At 35.4% G+C, this 19944-nt stretch overlaps 1 protein-coding gene and 1 long non-coding RNA gene across 13 annotated transcripts in view; one reads left to right on the forward strand and one right to left on the reverse strand.

The window, feature by feature from the left end:
• The window catches only part of KIAA1328 (KIAA1328 ortholog), a 360849-nt gene that overhangs the window by 76539 nt on the left and 264366 nt on the right, over positions 1-19944 (forward strand). The gene's annotated exons all lie outside the window — the stretch shown is intronic.
• LOC123588197 overlaps positions 1-19944 on the reverse strand; it is a 28349-nt gene that overhangs the window by 3553 nt on the left and 4852 nt on the right. The window contains exon 2 of the long non-coding RNA XR_006707745.1: positions 17454-17595. This is a non-coding gene — a long non-coding RNA (uncharacterized LOC123588197). The remainder of the gene's footprint in view (positions 1-17453; positions 17596-19944) is intronic.

Raw genomic sequence — 19944 nt, forward strand, 5'->3', positions numbered from 1 at the left:
AAAGAAAAGGGAGATGACCCAAATAGATAAAATCATGAATGAAAATGGAATTATTACAACCAATCCCTCAGAGATACAAACAATTATCAGGGAATACTATGAAAAATTATATGCCAACAAATTGGACAACCTGCAAGAAATGGACAAATTCCTGAACACCCACACTCTTCCAAAACTCAATCAGGAGGAAATAGAAAGCTTGAACAGACCCATAACCAGCGAAGAAATTGAATCGGGTATCAAAAATCTCCCAACAAATAAGAGTCCAGGACCAGATGGCTTCCCAGGGGAGTTCTACCAGACGTTTAAAGCAGAGATAATACCTATCCTTCTCAAGCTATTCCAAGAAATAGAAAGGGAAGGAAAACTTCCAGACTCATTCTATGAAGCCAGTATTACTTTGATTCCTAAACCAGACAGAGACCCAGTAAAAAAAGAGAACTACCGGCCAATATCCCTGATGAATATGGATGCAACAATTCTCAATAAGATACTAGCAAATCAAATTCAACAGCATATAAAAAGAATTATTCACCATGATCAAGTGGGATTCATTCCTGGGATGCAGGGCTGGTTCAACATTCGCAAATCAATCAACGTGATACATCACATTAACAAAAAAAAAGAGAAGAACCATCTGATCCTGTCAATCGATGCAGAAAAGGCCTTTGACAAAATCCAGCACCCTTTCTTAATATAAACCCTTGAGAAAGTCGGGATAGAAGGAACATACTTAAAGATCATAAAAGCCATTTATGAAAAGCCCACAGCTAACATCATCCTCAACGGGGAAAAACTGAGAGCTTTTTCCCTGAGATCAGGAACACGACAGGGATGCCCACTCTCACCGCTGTTGTTTAACGTAGTGCTGGAAGTTCTAGCATCAGCAATCAGACAACAAAAGGAAATCAAAGGCATCAAAATTGGCAAAGATGAAATCAAGCTTTCGCTTTTTGCAAATGACATGATATTATACATGGAAAATCCGATAGACTCCACCAAAAGTCTGCTAGAATTGATACATGAATTCAGCAAAGTTGCAGGATACAAAATCAATGTACAGAAATCAGTTGCATTCTTATACACTAATAATGAAGCAACAGAAAGACAAATAAAGAAACTGATCCCATTCACAATTGCACCAAGAAGCATAAAATACCTAGGAATAAATCTAACCAAAGATGTAAAGGATCTGTATGCTGAAAACTATAGAAAGCTTATGAAGGTAATTGAAGAAGATTTAAAGAAATGGAAAGACATTCCCTGCTCATGGATTGGAAAAATAAATATTGTCAAAATGTCAATACTACCCAAAGCTATCTACACATTCAATGCAATCCCAATCAAAATTGCACCAGCATTCTTCTCGAAACTAGAACAAGCAATCCTAAAATTCATATGGAACCACAAAAGGCCCCGAATAGCCAAAGGAATTTTGAAGAAGAAGACCAAAGCATGAGGCATCACAATCCCAGACTTTAGCCTCTACTACAAAGCTGTCATCATCAGGACAGCATGGTATTGGCACAAAAACAGACACATAGACCAATGGAATAGAATAGAAACCCCAGAAGTAGACCCACAAACGTATGGCCAGCTCATCTTTGACAAAGCAGAAAAGAACATCCAATGGAAAAAAGACAGCCTCTTTAACAAATGGTGCTGGGAGAACTGGACAGCAACATGCAGAAGGTTGAAACTAGACCACTTTCTCACACCATTCACAAAAATAAACTCAAAATGGATAAAGGACCTGAATGTGAGACAGGAAACCATCAAAACCCTAGAGGAGAAAGCAGGAAAAGACCTCTCTGACCTCAGCCGTAGCAATCTCTTCCTCGACACATCCCCAAAGGCAAGGGAATTAAAAGCAAAAGTGAATTACTGGGACCTTATGAAGATAAAAAGCTTCTGCACAGCAAAGGAAACAACCAACAAAACTAAAAGGCAACCAACGGAATGGGAAAAGATATTTGCAAATGACATATCAGACAAAGGGCTAGTATCCAAAATCTATAAAGAGCTCACCAAACTCCACACCCGAAAAACAAATAACCCAGTGAAGAAATGGGCAGAAAACACGAATAGACACTTCTCTAAAGAAGACATCCGGATGGCCAACAGGTACATGAAAAGATGTTCAGCGTCGCTCCTTATCAGGGAAATACAAATCAAAACCACACTCAGGTATCACCTCACGCCAGTCAGTGGCCAAAATGAACAAATCAGGAGACTATAGATGCTGGAGAGGATGTGGAGAAACGGGAACCCTCTTGCACTGTTGGTGGGAATGCAAATTGGTGCAGCCGCTCTGGAAAGCAGTGTGGAGGTTCCTCAGAAAATTAAAAATAGACCTACCCTATGACCCAGCAATAGCACTGCTAGGAATTTACCCTAAGGATACAGGAGTACTGATGCATAGGGGCACTTGTACCCCAGTGTTTATAGCAGCACTCTCAACAATAGCCAAATTATGGAAAGAGCCTAAATGTCCATCAACTGATGAATGGATAAAGAAATTGTGGTTTATATACACAATGGAATACTACGTGGCAATGAGAAAAAATGAAATATGGCCTTTTGTAGCAACGTGGATGGAACTGGAGAGTGTGATGCTAAGTGAAATAAGCCATACAGAGAAAGACAGATACCATATGGTTTCACTCTTATGTGGATCCTGAGAAACTTAACAGGATCCCATGGGGGAGGGGGAGGAAAAATGGAAAAAAAAAAAAAAAAGAGAGAGAGGTTAGAGTGGGAGAGAGCCAAAGCATAAGAGAATGTTAAAAACTGAGAACAAACTGGGGGTTGATGGGGGGTGGGAGGGAGGAGAGGGTGGGTGATGGGTATTGAGGAGGGCACCTTTTGGGATGAGCACTGGGTGTTGTATGGAAACCAATTTGACAATAAATTTCATATAATAAAAAAAAATTTTTTTTTTCTAAATCCTTTCAGCTCAAAAATTCAAATCTCATCATCTAGATGAGGTATGGGTGAGGTTCTGGGTATGATTTGTCTTAAAGCACAAATCCTATCCATCTGTGAACTTGTGGAAGTGAAGAAACAAGTTATCTGCTCCCAAAAGACAGTGGTGGGACAGGAGTAAGATACAAGTTACAAACATTCTCATTCAAAAAGGGAGAAAAATGGAGTTACCAGTTCCTGGCAGGCAATTTTGAAACCCAGCCTGGCCAGCTCCATTAGGTTTCAGTACCTGGGAAAGATGCTCTCTGATGTGAGGTTCTACTCTTGCAGACTCATGGCTCTTTAAATCATTCTTCCTTTTTCATGAAGGCTAGTACGTGTTCACAGTTGAGTAGTTTTCATCAGCCTGATTCCAGCTTATGGTATTTGTCCTCTTTTATTTTGTCCTCTCTCTGTCCCTAGCTGGAACAGAGCTAACAGTGTTTCTGTTTTTTGTTTTTTTTGTTTTGTTTTGTTTTTTGTTTTGTTTTGTTTTTTAACATTCTCCAGAACCTTGTGGGTTTCCTATGTATGTCTTGGGGATTCCTTCTGTTATCTAGGGGCTCCTTCATAAATCTTTCCTGAATGATCCCATCTCTGTATCTGGGTTCTGCCTCAATGGCTGGAGTCTGTGAGTCACATGCCTAATCTATTCCAAGATCCTTCTGTGTGTTTGAGTATTCTGACTTTTTGATCTTCCCAAGGCACTATGGAAAGGTTGCCTAGCATGTTTTAGGGCAAAGTCCCCTTTGCTATTTAATGTAACGTAGTCACAGGTTTTGGGGATTAAGATATGGTCATCTTTGTGGAGATGGGCATTATTAGGCCTACCATAGTACTGTTCTTGTTTTTCAAAGAATTTTTTTTTTTTTTAAATTTCAGGTACATCCCTAATAATACACTCCTTCCTCCCCCCCCCCCCCACATATGTATGTATATAGGTATTTGCAACCAAATAGTGTTGCAGTAACTGTTATTCATTAGGGAAATACACATATTTTGGATATATCATCTTGGGCTTCTGACCAATTATAATTTGTTTTTAACACAGTAGAAATGACTTCTGTCAGGCCATCTGTACTTCTAATCTAAATTAAATGGTATATTTCTCATTTCCTATGTCATTTATGCATGCATTTGCATTATCTGGTTTTAAAATATTTTTATAAGTTACATGAGGTACATGTGATTTATTTAACTACATTTTAGGCTCTTCAGTTTAAAATGTCATTTTGACAGGTCTCAGTTTAACTTTCTTTTTGTTTTATCTGGTACTGTACTCAGTAGAATGAATTCTCATTGACAGACTCACTTTTATATTTTGTTTTAATTTATCTAATTTTCATCTAATATTACTTTCCAAAATCTTATTAGATAGTACAAAATTACTGTCAAATGTTCTGAAGCTTCCCATTGGTCTCTTCAAATCCATCTTATTTTATAAATATGTGGCAGAATATTTTTTCTTTTGTATTTTTGTGCTTCAGCATTGGTTATCCTAGGAAGTTTATAGATATTTTTTGACATTTTTTCCGTTGTTGATTATCAACACTGAAATACGTTTTTAAAACTCAATACCATTTCAGTATCTAATGCATTTTCAGTCTTTAATCTTATTTTGAAGTTGTAAGTTGTTATTCAGTAGTGGATGTTCACTGCAATGATTTTAGGGAGAGTTGTTACAATTTTTAAGGGGCACAATAAAGTTGTATCATCAATTATTTTTTTATATTTTTTTAATTATTATTTTTTAGAAACATACATTAATGCTAAAAACTTTAAGAACAGTTTCTTAGTTTTGTATGCACTGAATTGGGAAACAATTTGTCATTTTTATAGTTGTAAACACTGTGTCACCTCTGTTAGTAGTTTCCGCCAAAGATTGATGATATATATTTAGTTATCTCTATGATGTGATTTTGAGAAAAGAAGGAAGTATAATAAGGCTCTTTTATTTTTTTTTTATTTTTATTGTTTTTCATGTTTATTTATATTTGAGTGAGAGAGAGTACGCATGTGCAAGCAGGGGAGGGGCAGAGAGAGAGAGAGACAGACAGACAGACAGACAGAATCCGAAGCAAGCTCCAGGCTGTGAGCTGTCAGCACAGAGTCTGAAGCGGGGCCGATTTCACTAGCTGTGAGATCATGACCTGAGTCCAAATCGGATGCTTAACTGACTGAGCCACCCAGGTGCTCCTAATAAGGCTCTTTTAATAGCCATGTATCAAGATGATCTGTAATGATAAGAATAAATAATGGTGAAGTAGAAAAGAATAGTGACTTATTATATTCATGTTTATAGCTCAGAAAGCTGCAATTCACGGAGGTTGTGTAACTTGGTCCATCAATTAGTAAGTAGTCCCAACAGTTTGGATACAACTGTCCCTGAAGTTCTAGCTCTTGCTATCCCTGAAGTTCTAGCTCTATTCAATTACCGGTGACACTTTTATGCTAGAGAAGCAGTTGGTTTTGAGACGAAAACTAAAATAAGTTACATAAATTATGTATTGTATTGAAATAGGGTGGCCTAATTGATTTATAAATATATATAGTTTTTCACGCCTCAGGTAATTTGCTTATATGCTTAAGTTTCCTCTAATTTCCAGTATCATTGCAGAGATTAATGTTTAAGTGGCAGTCTTTGCCATATTGACAGCACCATATATAATCTTTCCAACTTGTACAAATAGTCACTTCATATATTTAAGAGGTTAAAAGTCAGTTGACACAGTTTCAAATACTTTATTGGCTTATTTTTATTTACACACAACCTGGCTATTTGTCTTTGCATTAGCTGACTCCGTGTTATACAGCCATCTTATCCTAAAACAAGTCTTGTCTTCAGTTCAATCATTCCATTTCCTTTTATTTATTCATGTTGTTGTCTATCTTCAGTGCTACAGCAGTCTTCACTATCAAGCTAAGTTCCTCCAATGCTAGCTAAGGAAATTAATCTTTTGTAACTCACCCTATTCGGAGATGTCCTTTACCTTATTTTAAAATTCTTTATTAATTACTTATAAATATTTATACTATATAGTATGTACTTTTAAATAGCTTTCCCTGAGAAAACTTCTCTACTTTGTTTTTAAGTGTATATTTTTCTTTTACTGGTTACTCAGTAAATTTTCACATACATGTTTAACTTACCGAAGTCTAAAGTTAGTATCTTTACTCTTCATGCATAGAACACATTAATTCTATTTAACTGCACTACTCCAATTTATATGTTGCCATTGTTTTGTATTTAAGTTAGGGGTTTTTAAAAGAGCTCTTTGAGTATAGCTTAAAAAAAAGAAACACCACTGGGGCGCCTGGGTGGCGCAGTCGGTTAAGCGTCCGACTTCAGCCAGGTCACAATCTCGCGGTCCGTGAGTTCGAGCCCCGCGTGGGGCTCTGGGCTGATGGCTCAGAGCCTGGAGCCTGTTTCCGATTCTGTGTCTCCCTCTCTCTCTGCCCCTCCCCCGTTCATGCTCTGTCTCTCTCTGTCCCAAAAATAAATAAACGTTGAAAAAAAAAAAAAAAAAAAAAAGAAACACCACAGATTATTTCTTGTATCTCAAACCTTCTACCTAGCATCACTTAACCTTCTTTTTCAAGTATATTCTTTAGCATTTCTTTTTGTGAGGATTTCCGGGTTTCATCTATACTTCTTTTTGTCTAAAAATATTTGTGTTTTCGCTTCATTCTTAAGATTCTAAGTCGGTGGTTACATTTTGCCAGCTCATTGAAGGCATACCATTCTACTCTCTTCTGGCTTTCATTTTTGTTCTCTAGAGCCATCTGTTTGCATACTTCTCAGTCCTCTTCTTTATATGTGGTTTGTTCTGTGGTTTCATTCTGATGATTCTAGTTATGAATTTCTTTCTGTTTACCCTGCTTAGGAGTCATCTGTTATCTTGAGTCTGTAGATTTGTGTTTCATTGCTAGTGAGAAATTTTTAGTTATTATGTATTGCTGTTACCCCTTTCTCTCGTTGCCTTCAGGAAACTCAGAGTAGATATATTTTTGATCACTTTATTTTATCCTTTATAACTTTTCATCTCTTTTCATATTATCTTTGTTTCTCTATGCAACATTGTGGCTTTTTCAAGTCTCCTTTAAAATCTCTCTTTTCATTTCTGTCTAAGCTACTGTGTTAAATGCTTCCATTGAAATTTTAAATTTCAGCCATATTTTTGGGGCGCCTGAGTGACTTATTTGGCTATGCATCCGACTTCAGCTCAGGTCATGATCTCACAGTTAGTGGGTTAAAGCCCCGCACCGGGCCTTCTGCTGTCAGTGCGGAGCCTGCTTCAGATTTTTTGTCTTTCTCTCTCTCCGTCAAAAATAAGTAAACATTTGGGGGCCTGGGTGGCTCAGTCGGATGAATGTCCGATTCAGCTCAGGTCATGATCTCACTGTTCGTGGGTTCAATCCCCACATCGGGCTCTATGCTGACAGCTCAGAGCCTGGAGCCTGCTTCAGATTCTGTGCCTCCCTCTCTCTCTGCCCCTCCCCTGCTCATGCTCTGTCTCTGTCTCTCAAAATAAATAAATGTTAAAAAAATTGTTTTAAATAAGTAAACATTACAAAAAATTAAAAATAAATTTGAGCCATATTTTTATATAGCTAAAAAGTTATAGTTGGATCTTCAAATCTATTTGGGCATTCTTTATTGTTTTCTACCCTCTGTTCATGTTTTCATCCTTCTGTTTTCTTTTATTGGGCATATTAAATATAATTATTTTATATTCCATGACAGATGATTCCAAGATGTGAAACCTTTGTAGGTCTGTATCTGCTGTGTGTCGTCTAACTGATTCTCACTTATGGTATTTGTTGCTATCTAGATACTGATTTTTTTTTTCTTTTCTGTGAATTGCTTATTTGCTTTGTAGTTTTGTCTCTGGGAATTCTTTGAGGTTTGTGATAGAGGTAGGTTTTTCCAAAGTAGGTTTGGGTTTTTTCCCAAAGCGCTGTCATATAGTGTGATCTCTATAATTTAGATTATCATTTTGCACCACCTGGGTATTATAAATTTTAGATGAAAATGTATATGAAGGCAGTTTCGTGGTCGCAGATTCTTAGGATGATTTGTGTAGTCACTTGAGCTTTTCATTTTCCTACTATAATATCTTCATAATACAGATGTAGGAAAGGAATGTAAGAAACAAAGACTGCTCAGTTGAGTCTGTTTCTTTTGTGTGTGTGCCAAAGCACATCAGCATGTGCTCTACAGGGGAAGACCTTTTGATGAGACAGCAAAACTCCTGGATGTGGTGGAAGAGAGGATTAGATACTAACTTTAAGCTCTAATACTTTATGTTCATAAAAATCGCAAGGAATCTTAAAAAGCAAACAAACAAAACTCCCAGAGCTATTAAATGAGTTTAAAATGTTATAGGATAGAAGATCAAGGTACAAAAAAAAGAAAAAAAAAAAGATCAATGTACAAATATTTATCACAATGAAGAACTAGAAACTGAAATTTAAAAAATTGCTGTTTACATTGTCTCCCCCACAAGTGAAACAATAAGGTATTAAATATATACGGAATCTGAAGGCTAAACGCCACAAAATGTTGACAAAAGAAATTAGAGAAAACCTAAGTAAATGAACAGACCAGCCATGTTCATAGAGTGGAAGATTCAACATAGTGAAGATGTTAATTACCCTGGAATTGTAAATCCCTATCAAAGTTCCAGCAAGATTCTTTGAAGATATAGTCAAGGCGATTCTAAAATTTATATGTAAAGGTAAGGAAGCCAGAATATCTAAAACAGTTATTTAAAGGAAATAAAAAGTTGGAGGACTCCCACTACTCAGTTTCACTAGAGTAATCCAACGCAGTATTGGCAAAAGGACAGATCCATAGATTCATGGAACAGAATAGAGATTACTGAACTGGAGCCACACAAGTTTGTCTACTGGTTTTTGGTTTTGGCTTCTGGTTTTTGACAAAGGTGCAATAGTGTCCTCAATTAGAGATAGAGTTCTTTGATATGACACCAAAATAATGATCCATAAAAGAAAATTAACAACTAATTAGACAGTATCAGAATAAAAGTTTCATATGTGCAAGAAAGACTCCATTAAAGACAACAAAAAAAATATACCACAGATTGGGAATAAACATTTGCAAATTACATATCCAACAAAGGACGTAAACTCGGAGTATATAAAGAAGCCTCAAAACAAGAAAACATCCTCATTTCAAAAAGGGAAAATATTAGAACTGACATATAGGAGAAGATTAATATCTTCTTCCTCTACCCTTTTGAGTTCTCAACTGGGACCCCTGTAGCAAAGGCTAGATTGACAACAGAAGAGCATACAAATTTAATTAGTGTAAGTTTTATGTGACGCTGGAGCCTTCATAAGAAATGAAGACCTGAAGAAATGGTTCAACCTGAGTGTTTGTATGCTAGGTTTGATGAAAAGTGGAAAGTCATGGAAAGGTATGATAGGACAAACCTGAACAAAGTGTAGTAAACTGGGAGAAATTTGTACCAAAGCCTGTTTGTTCAGATTCCACTGTGTCCCTTCATCTTTGGAGATAAAGATGTTCTTTTCCTCTGGATATAGGAAAGTCACCTCTCATATAAGGGTTTTATAACCTGCTTCAGAGGAAGGTCCAGAAAGTCCTTTGTGCACATTCCATATTTCATTTTCCTTCTGCTTGAAATATTCAGCATGCCAAGGTGCCAGGCATGTTTGGGAGTAGTGTGTCCTGAAGCCTATCAGACACTTCACAAAAAGACAGTATACAAATGGCAAGTAAACATGAAAAGCTGCTCAACATTTTTACTCATTTGGAAAATGCAGATTAAAGCCATAATGAAATACCATTTCACACGTATGATGGGTAAAGCCTTAAAAAATACAATAGTGTTGTCAATGATGCAGAAAAACTGGAATTCTCATACATTTCTGGGGGCTATGAAAATGGCATATCCATGTTAGAAAAAAATTTGGCAGTTTCTTATAAAGTTAAGCATTCATTTATTGTATGACTCAGCAATTCCACTTCTAGGCATTTATGAGAAATTAAATGAAACAAGAGAAATGAAAACTTACACACAAAATCCTGAATGTAAATGAGTATGGCAGCACTATGCCTAATCGCCAAAAATCAGAAACAACTCAAATGTCTTTCAATGAGTGAATGAATACGCAAACTGGTAAATCCATTTGATATAATACTGCTTACTCTGCACTAAAAAGGATCAAACTGTTGTTATACCCAACAACACGGATAAGTCTCAAATGCAGGATTAATCCATGATATTTTCATGATCCAAACAAAGTTCAAGGACATGGGGGCACCTGGGTGACTCAGTCGGTTAAGTGTCTGACTTTGACTCAGGTCATGATCTTGAGGTTTGTGGGTTCAAGCCCTGTGTTGGGGGTTCTGTGCTGACAGCTCAGAGCCTGGAGCCTGCTTTGGATTCTGTGTCTTCTCTCTCTGCCCCTCCCCTGCTTGTCCTCTCTCTCTCTCTCTCTCTTTCTCATTTTAAGAATAAATAAACGTTAAAAAAATTTTTTTTAAGTTCAAGGACATGGAGTTTTGCATAACAAAGAACATTCATGTACTGAATAAAGGTTCCCCCTTCCTAGATGAGCTATTAGTTTAGATAAATCTTCAGATGAGTATGGAATTGCTCAATCCTTTCACCGTAGCAAAGGATTAAAAAAAAAAAAAAAAAAGCAACAGCAAATGACTTTAAATAGGGAGCTCTGGACTTGATATGTGAAATATTTGAACATATAAATATATATGTTCTATGAATATAGTTTATAACAATGATGTTAGGCAACTTCAGGCATCACATTTCTATTACTAGTTCTTGTTTTTCATGGACTATATTGAGAATTTACATTTTTAGTAATGTCTTCAACATCAGGATCAAAGTGATCTTTGAAAATTTTTATGAATTGGGCAACTGATTTTTCAATTATGTGAAAAATAATTGTGGATTTTAAATTTTACTTAGTCCTATTATGTAATCGGGCTGTATCTTTTGGTTTGTTTCAGTTGGGAAACTTAACGTACGCTTTTATTTTGTGGACCCTGTGAGATACATAGGATCAGGCATACTTGCTACTGATATAGAACCTAGTTTCTACACAAAGAAATGTTTACCTATCTTTGGTCACAGAAATATTCTCCTGTGTTTTCCCCTAAAAGTTTTAAAGCTTTGGCTTTTATGTTTCAGGTTTTGTTTTTTACCTTGATTTAAAATTATATATATTGTGAGGTAGGGGTTGAAGTAGTTTTTTCCATGTAACTATTTGTTTCAGCACCATCTGTTGACCGGCTTTTCTTTACCCATTGTTGCTGTGTCATCTTTGTTGATAATATCTATTTCTAGACTCTTTGTGACTCATTTCTCAACTTTTATGCCAATGTAATGCTGTCTTGATTACTGTGGTTTTATCATAAATGTCTAATTCAGATAAATCCTCCATCATTGTTCATATTTGTCCAGATTGTTTTGGCTATTGTAGTTTTTGGCTTTTCTATGTAAATTAAGAAATAGGGTGTCAGTTTCTATTTAAAAAAGAAAAAAACACTTCCTGGGATTATGACTAAGAGGTTATTGAATCCATAAATTAATCTGTAGAACATTGACATCTTAATAATAAGGAGTCTTCCAATCCCTGAAAATGTTACATCTCTCTATTTATTTAGTTATTCGTTGATATTTCTTGGCAGTGTTTTAAAGTTTTCAGTGTAGAAGTTTTGTGTACTTTTTGTTAAATATATTTCCAAGTACTTTGTTTTTTGCCATTACTTTACATGGTTTAAAATTTCATTTTTCAATTTGCCTCTAGCATATAGCAACATAATTTTTTTAAATGTTGATTTATTTTTGAGAAAGAGAGATAGAGCGTGAGCAGGGGAGGGGCAGAGAGAGAGAGGGAGACACAGAATCTGACGCAGGCTCCAGGCACTGAGCTGTCAGCACAGAGCCCGACACGGGGCTTGAACTCACGAACTGTGAGATCATGACCTGAGCCGAAGTTGGATGCTTAAGTGACTGAGCCAGCCAGGCATCCCTCATATATAGCAACATAATTAATATTTGTCCACTGATTTTGTACACTGAGATGTTCCTCAGCTTATTTAATAGTTCTAACAGATTTTTTGTAGTTGTTGATTCCTTGCTGTTTTCTATTTAAATAATCATGTATTTGCAAATAGAAGCAATTCTGCCTTTCTCATCTGTATACCTTTAGTTTTTCTCATAATTTTTTTTTCCTGGTAGGACCTTCAGTACAACTGAATATTATAGACCTCTTGGCCTTTTTCTTCATCTTAAGGAAAACATTCAGTCTTCCATATTGTATATGATGTTAGCTCTAAGCTTTTCATAGATTTCCTTATCAGGTTAAATCACCTTGCAATTCTAGTTTTCTGAATATTCTTATTGGGAATGGATACTGAAACATGTCAAGTGCCTTTTTGCATTTATTTGAAAGTATCATACAGTCTTCTTTATATGGTTAATATGGTGGATTTCATTGACTTTCAAATATTAACCTTTTATTTCTGGGAAAATCCTTATCTGATTGTGGTATAGTATCTTTTTATATATGGCTGGATTCAGTTTACCCAGGCTTATTTTATTACTATTTATGGGGTATATTTTTCTATAATTTTCCTTTCTTGTAATATCTTTTTCAAGTCTTGATATTAAGGGTTATGGAGGTCTAATAAAATGGGTACAGAAAGTTTCTTCATTCTGTTTCCCCCCAAAATTAGTGTAAGATTGGTTCATTTATTGCATTACTGATAGAATTCACCAGTGAAGCTTTTTAGACTGAAGTGGTCTTTGTTAATAACAAATTTATATTTTCTAATTCATCATTTCAGCTTTTGTTGGTTGTGTTTTTCAAGGAGTTTCCTATTTATCCAAGTTGTTGAATATTTTGGCATAAGAAGTTCATAATACTCCATTATTCTTTTGTTTCAGTACTTTAAAGATGTTATTCTACTTTCTTCTGACCTACATAGTTTCTGGTAAGAAGTAACTTCTAATTCATATAATTTTTTACTTGGGTATAGTAAGTTGTTTTTCTTTTTCTTTTCAAAGTAATTTTGTTACAATATGTCTAGGTGTGATTTTCTTTCCTGCATGGGGTTCACTAAAGTTCTTGAACATTTACATTTATTATCTTTCAACTCTGTGGGAAAATTTCAGCCATCATTTTTTCAAATATTTTATCTAAACTTTTCTTATCCTAGGACTTCACTTGCATGTATGTATACCTCCTAATATTGTCTCAAAGTTCATTGAATCTGTTTAATTTTAAAATCTTTTTTCTTTCTGTTACTTAGATTAGATGATGCATACTGATCTGTCGTGAAACTCACTGACTCATCCTTCTGATACCTCCAATTTGCTTTGTAAAGCTCATTTAATGAAACTTTCATTTCACATATTGAATTTTTCAATTCTAAAATATCCATTTTGTAATTCTTATAGTTTCTCTTCCTCTGTATTGATAGATTTTCTTTTCTGTTTATTCATTATGAGCATAGTTATAATAGATATTTATTTTTTTAAATGTTTATTTATTTTGAGAGCAGCGCGAGGGAGGGGGAGAGAGAGAGAAAGAGAGAGAGAGAGAGAAAATCACAGTCTCTGCCCTGTCAGCACAGAGTCAGATGTGGGGCTCAATCTCATGAATACTGAGGTCATGACCTGAGCCGAAATCGAGAGTTGGATGCTTAACTGACTGAGCCACCCAGGCGCCCCAATAATAGATCTTTTAAATCTATGTTGGATAAGTCCAGCATCTGGGTCATTTTAGTGTTAGTCTTCATTGCTTGACTTTATGGGTCATTTATTGACTTTTGGGAATAACTTCTTTATGTCATGAATGACATGTTGTGGAATGTTTGCATTCTGTTGTATTTCTCTAAAGAGTTTTTTTTTGAATTTTGTTTTGTTTTGCTTTCCTTGGATTCAGATACCAAATTCTCCTTTCCAAGATTGGATAGTAGCTGAACTCTTTGCTCAGTTCATTTAGTACTAGCTGGGCTGCTTGGAGACTGTGTCTGTTTAGTTCCAGTGTCAGCCCAGAGATTTAAGCAGAGTTTAATACATAGGATTTGTGCTCTTCCTTTCTCCTTACTGGAATATTTCTCCTCAGTTTCCATCTGCCATTATCATCCTTTATTCCCTTCTCTGATTTAACAACAGGTAAGTCTTCCAAAATGTAGCCATTCTGCTCTACATCTATTGGAACCTACACTTTGGTAAAAAGCCATAAGGACAGGAAGCTCACACAGTCTTCCAGTTGGCAACTCCCCTCCCATTTTTCCCTGTTTCTGGTCAACCTCTGATGCTTTGAGATTGTTGTTTTTTTATAGCTGGAGTTTTTGTGTCTAGAGCTTTATACTGTGAGAAGGTTGGTTCAAAACAAACTACTCACATTACAGGAAGTGCAATTCCCTGTATTTTCCTTTCGATTTGTGTCACAACTGTAGTGATACTTTCTCTTTCATTTTTTATATTTGTAATTAGTGTTTTTCCTCTTTTCTATTAGTTTTGCAAAGGTTCTATTAGTTTTATCAATTTTCAAAAAGTCAGCTTTTGGCATTCTTAACTCTTTTTCATGTCTGATTTTTGTTTTCTTCATTTCTGCTCTTATATTCATTTTTTCCTTCCTCTTACTTTGGGCTTGATTTGCTAATCACTTTCTGTCATCTTATGGCAGAAACTGAGATTATTATTTTTAAACCCTTCTTCATTTTTACCATAAGCATTTAAAGATGTAAATGTCCATCTAAGCTCTAATTTAGCAACATTCCACAAATTGTGAAATACTGTATTTGCATTGTCATTCAGTTTGAAATATTTTTGAAATTTTTGAAATTTCTTTTTTGACACATGAACTATTTAGAAGGGTATTGTTGATTTCTAATTTAATTCCTTTATGCTTAGATAACATACTCTGTATAACTTTATCCTTTAAAATTTAATGAAAGTTGTATTACAGCCTAATATGTGGTATATCTTGATGAACATTCTGTGTGCACTTGGAAAAAAAATGTGTATTTTACAATTTGATGGGTAATATTTTCTAAATTTAAATACTAATTGGATCAAGGTGTTTGATTGTATCATTTGAAATAGTGTTACTAGGTATTTTGCCATTATTATTGTTATATGTACATGATATATTTACTCTTATTATTATGAAGTTTTCCTCTATATCTGTGATAAGGTTTATTTTATTTTAATGAGGTCTATTTTATATTAATATGGTCACAACAACTCTCTTATGCTTACTGTTTGTGTGATTCTTTCTGTTCTATTCTTTATACTGTTTGTGTGATTTTTTCATTCTGTTCTTTATACTTGCAACCTGTTACTTTTATTTCCAGTGCATCTCTTAAATACATCATATAGTTGGGTACTTTTTTAATCTAATGTGACATTATCTATATTTTAGTCATGAATGCAGAGTCTATTACATTTATTTAATTATTGGTATGGTTGAATTTAGGTCTTCCATTGTGCTCTTGGTTTACTGTTGGTCATATGTGTGCTTTGTCTCTGAGATTCTTTTCCTTCCTTATTTTGTGTTAGTTGAATATCCAGCATATTATATTGATTCCTCTATGGGAATTTTAGTTCTGCCACTTTATTGTTTAGTGTTTGCTTTAGGGATTACCATATGCACTTTAAATTACTAAAATCAGGGGCGCCTGGGTGGCGCAGTCGGTTAAGCGTCCGACTTCAGCCAGGTCGCGATCTCGCGGTCCGTGAGTTTGAGCCCCGCGTCGGGCTCTGGGCTGATGGCTCAGAGCCTGGAGCCTGTTTCCGATTCTGTGTCTCCCTCTCTCTCTGCCCCTCCCCCGTTCATGCTCTGTCTCTCTCTGTCCCAAAAATAAATAAACGTTGAAAAAAAATTACTAAAATCTACTTAAAGTTAATATTATACTCCTTCTTGTTAAAGGAAACTTGTAAAAATAGACTAGCATTTACCCTCTACTTTGTGAACCTTAATTTGTTTACCTTCGTGTAGATTATAAAAAGTTTCGGTCTTTGTTCAGATGCTACAAATTATTTGGAACCATTTTCATCTTTTGAATCTTGCTTTTAAGCTTTATTAGAATGTGTCTGTATCAATTTTTATTCTAGGGATTAGTTAGCCCCATTATTAAGGTGCGACCTCTCTGAGGACCCTATCAAATACCTTGTGTATTATGTAGTTTCTCTACTCTGATGGCAATGCTGTATTCATCCATGTGCAAGCTCCGGCAGTTATTCAGCCTTCTACTTTCTGGTGGTTCTTTCACTGATTTGATGGCGTTTTACTCCATGAGTATGCAGGTTAATACTCAGCCAAAGACTATATCCCCCTGCAGATCTCCTGAACATTCTCTTTGTACAGCACCTTCCTGTGTGGTACTAGCCTTGAAAAGACTAGTGTCTGCGGCCTCCCTATATGTCAGTCTGAATCTGAATAACTCAGCAAGCCTACCAGCTCCCGCTTGGATTACCTCTCACTGTGCTGTAGCCTAGCAACTTCCTGTAAGCAGTAAGCTGGAGTAATTGTAGGGCTCACCTAACTTTTTCTTCTCTTTTCTCTGCGTAATCTTGTGATATCTTTTATTCAACATCTGAACACAGTTGTTTCATATGTTTTGTCCATTTTTCCAATCATGAATGACAGGAGGGCAGTTTTTGTCCCAATTCATCCCCTATGAGCAGAAGCAGAAGCTTTTGTTTTTTATTTTTATTTATTTTTTTTAACGTTTATTTATTTTTGAGACAGAGAGAGACAGAGCATGAACGGGGGAGGGGCAGAGAGAGAGGGAGACACAGAATCCGAAACAGGCTCCAGGCTCTGAGCTGTCAGCACAGAGCCCGATGCGGGGCTCGAACTCACTGGCCGCGAGATCATGACCCGAGCTGAAGTCGGCTGCTTAACTGACTGAGCCACCCAGGCGCCCCAAGCAGAAGCTTTTGAAAAGACAGTTTTTATGATCATGATTACAAGAGGATTTTTTTGGTTGGGTTCAGGTTGAATGAAATTCTAGATACAGTTTTACTTTATGTCATTTCTACTCTTAAGTTTGACAGATATCCAACTTACAGGTTTAGTATGACTTAACCTGGTCCATTCTCATCGCTATTAGAATCTTCCAAGATTCATATAAATTACTGGATTTTTACAAGCTCCTAGTTATGGTTGCATTATTATTCTAGGAACCCACTCCTAGTACTCATTTTACCTTTTTCACATTTTTGTCAAAGTAATTATTTATTTCATAAGTGGTTTGGAAATTTTTGAAAATACTTTTTTACAGTGAATTGTATCCTTTAGTCAAGTCATAGTACTTCCTTTTTCTTTCCTTTTTTTTTTTTTTTTTTGATTACATAGATTTCAGCAAAATTGGGGTAGCATTTAATACCATTATCAGATTTTTCTGGGTATCAATGCCATTGTCTTTGTTTGCTATGCCTTGAATATAATTATCTACTTACCTTCTGATCATGTAGTTCTTAAGGAGGCAGGATCTGCTTTCTTTTCTTTTTATCCTGTGTGTGGTGCCATACTTTGATTTGGTTCAAATGTGTTTGCCCGCCTCCACCAATCCCATCTCTCAGTTGTCAACATGGCCTGCCTCTGTAAGTAAATCATGGAGTTGATGTGCTTGTTTTCAGTAATTGAAAATTTTCTATTTGGGGTCAGTATCATCATGGAAAATCATTCATTAAAAATACGTCTTGTTACAGGTACTTCTGATTTGGGTATTGAGAAATTTTTATTTTGCCACAGTGGTTCTATGTGGTTCCATGTTAAGACTTAGGCTGCTCTTTGATTGGTTCGCATTTAGTAGGCTGGCCTGTGAATGCCCTTCAGAATTGGTTATATCTTAAAATGTTTACATTTGGGCCTCTAAAGGTAACATTTTTTTTCCATTTATGAGTGCCTTTATAAAAGAGAAAACTTTTTTTTAGCTCAACAGAAGTCTAAACAAGGTAAACTGGTATTTAATAGAGAAGAAAAATGTTAAGTTAATGAGCATATGAGGATACTCAGGTTTCATCCTTCAAGTTATGTAGTTTGGGAATGTTTTTCTCATGACAGAGATTATTTGGGAGACATTTTACATACTGCCCCAAGAAGTGTCTTGGTAGCTTTGGGTTTGTTATTATACCATTTGTAATGTTTGCATAGTATTGCAGTTTTATTGGTATACTTTACTATATTTAACAGATTGATTGCTGGACATTTAGCTTATTCCCATTTTTATTCTTATACCTTTTATGTGACTTATTTGGGAAGAATATCCTTTTGTCATGTCCCTTCTTCCACCCCATGATGAGATGAACACCTCATCTGATATTTTTGCACTTTTATCTCTTTCTTTTAGTCTGCAGTGTTACCTGCTCAAACCATTTCCCCCCTATTACAAATTATTTACTTTTTAAGTGTTATTTAGTACAGGTGTTTTGATCACTCTTGGTTTAAAGTGTATGCATATTTGGATGTAGAAGCTTTGTTATAGTGGAAGAAACTATACCAAGCCTTGGAACATAATTCTTAGCCTTGTTTTTTAGGAGAAATAGTGCTGTCTCCATGTCAAGAAGTAATGACAGGGTGCCTGGGTGGCTCAGTCAGTTGGGCATCTGACTTTGGCCCAGGTCGTGATCCCGTGGTTCGTGAATTCGAGCCCCATGTTGGGCTCTGTGCTGACAGCTCGGAGCCTGGAGTCTGCTTTGGATTCTGTGTTTCCCTCTCTCTCTCTCTAACCCTCCCTGCTCGCACTCTTTCTCTCTCTCAAAAATAAATAATAAACATTAAAATTTTTTTAAATATCTGAAAAAAGAGTAATGACATTTATGACCAAGTTCCTTTTATCTTTCCACTTCTAAGTACCCATGAGTCAGAGAAGAGATTCAAGTGGAAATTACAAAGTATTTTGAACTTAATGAAAACAAAAACCCAACATATTAAAATTACTTGGAAAACATATTAAAATTACTAAAGCAGTACTTAGAAGTTTTTAGGACTGAACATCCACATTAGAAAAGAAGGAAAGTTTCAAGCTAATAACCTCAGCTTTCACCTTGAGAAAGTAGAAAAAGAAAAACAAATGAAATATGAAGTGTTCAGGAAAAGAATATAATAAAGATCAGTTAAGTCAATGAAACATAAAACCAAAAAACAATAGAGAAAAATTTACAAAGCCAATCTGGTTCTTTGAAAAGGTAATAAAATTGATAAAACTCTAGGCATACTGATGATCAGGCAGAAAAAGAGAAGACAAATAACCAAATCAGGAATGAAGTCTCATTTCTACAGATTTTATGTTAAAGAAACAATAAGAACAACTTCAGGTAGTAAATATGACAACTTAAATGAAAGGGATAGATTTTTTTGAAAGACATAGACTACCAAAGCTCACTCTGGAAGAAATAGGTATTTGAGTAGCTATATATGTATTTTTAAACTTGAATTTGTAGTTAAAAGCTGTTATGGAACATCCTAGTAAAAGTCCTATTAATGCAGTAAGACCAAAAAAAAAAAAAAAAACAAACAAAAAAAAAAACAAAACAAAAAGGAATTGAAGGTACATATTGGGAAAGAAAGCATAAAGCTGTCTTTGTTCACAGCTGACACAACTATCTCTGTAGAAAATCCTAAAGAATAACCCAAACCTCCTGGAACCTAGTAAATAATCCTGTCAAGGTTGCAGAATACAAGGTTAATATACAAAAGTTAGTTGCTTTCCTGTATACTAGGGATGAGAAACTGAATTTGAAATTAAAGACACAATATCATTTACATTCACAGCAACAGGAAGAGAGAAAGAAGAAGGGAGATACAGAACTAGGTATAAGTCTAGCAAAATATGGGTAAGATCTATATGAGGAAAACTACAAAACTCTAGTGAATGAAATCAAAAGATTAAATAAATGGAGAGATAGTCTGTGTTCATGGATATGAAGACTTAATACTTAGAAGTTG

Source organism: Leopardus geoffroyi, chromosome D3 (genome assembly GCF_018350155.1).
Source record: "Leopardus geoffroyi isolate Oge1 chromosome D3, O.geoffroyi_Oge1_pat1.0, whole genome shotgun sequence".
Classification (NCBI taxonomy): domain Eukaryota; kingdom Metazoa; phylum Chordata; class Mammalia; order Carnivora; family Felidae; genus Leopardus; species Leopardus geoffroyi.